A 1350-nucleotide genomic window follows, 5' to 3' on the forward strand; every position below is an offset into this window, starting at 1 on the left:
AATAAAATATTTTGATAAATAAGTGATTTTTTTACGAGAAAAGATGCATCAAACAGAAATTTCTTCCTCTGTTTTCACTTGCAAATTGTGCAACATTTTGTGTTTTCGGTACCAACATTATTTATATCATCAGAAAGCTCAAACTCTATACTTTCTTACAATGTCACTCTTGATATGTGGCATCTTTTAGATGGGTCAGCAGCCAGCTTTTTCCATCAAGATGCAAGACGAGATTTCTAAATTTTCTGAGTAACATAAAATCCAGAGTTCTGATTGGCTGAATAATGTTTTCACAACAACAGGCGCGGGTTATTTGAAGAGATTACCACATGGTGAGTGTGACCTTGCAGAGGCCCAGTGTGGGGAACATTGGAATTTGCCTGGGTGTGTGGTCTCTGTGACCAATCAGAGTGCAGTATCCTTGTTTTTGAGCTGCTAAATGTACTTGGCCTATGAAAAGCTGGCTGCTGACCCATCTAAGATACATCTTCTTATACAAATTATATCATATTAAAGCGTAGATCTTCAGCTTTATTATGATCTGAAAATCATTTGTACTCAAACAGAAATCAAGTGTGAAAACAACAACATTTGTTGCATGAAAACAATCATTTTGTTTCATGTTTTATATCAAAAGTTTTCCCTATACTACAACATTTTTTAAAGAATTCCAAACACATGACCTAAAGGAATGATTCTTCTTCTTTACAAAGATACCAAAAACATGAAATTTGGTTAATATTTAGGGCAGCAATGGCAGAATAAAAAGAGGCGTTTTGGTTCGCACCAAGCTCATTAACTAGGAAAAACCCTATAGTCATGAATATCACTTGGATAAAAGAAGCTACTTTTTCAGGGCTTGCCGACTGACTGCCCCATCCCACTAGCCCCCCACCCCCCCGTTGAAAAAAAATCCTGCACCGGTATATCAGCTTGCATCATTAGGAATTATACATATATACCATAGAGCTATTAGCTCCATGTATATACTCACGACTGCTAGAATGAAGAGGCCAGCGGATCCTGCAAATCACACACACACACACACCCTCATACACCCTCATATCTCGTGCGTGTGACGTGACGTAGCCGGTATGCAAATTATGGTGATGCGGTGTTTAGCCGCGGAATGAGAAGGCTCAGGAGGCGGCCTTTCTATTTTTGTGTTTGTTTCTTAAATTTTAGACAAAGTATAACAATTTGGATATTTGATGAGTAGAATTATGACATGACATGGAACATTTTTTTTTCTTTTAAGTATTGTTTTAATTAATTTATAGGCCTAAACGGTGATTTTAAAGGATCTATATTCATACGCACGAATCACTGACGTCATTGAGACTGCAACTG

This window comes from Lytechinus variegatus, chromosome 1 (genome assembly GCF_018143015.1).
Source record: "Lytechinus variegatus isolate NC3 chromosome 1, Lvar_3.0, whole genome shotgun sequence".
NCBI lineage: Eukaryota > Metazoa > Echinodermata > Echinoidea > Temnopleuroida > Toxopneustidae > Lytechinus > Lytechinus variegatus.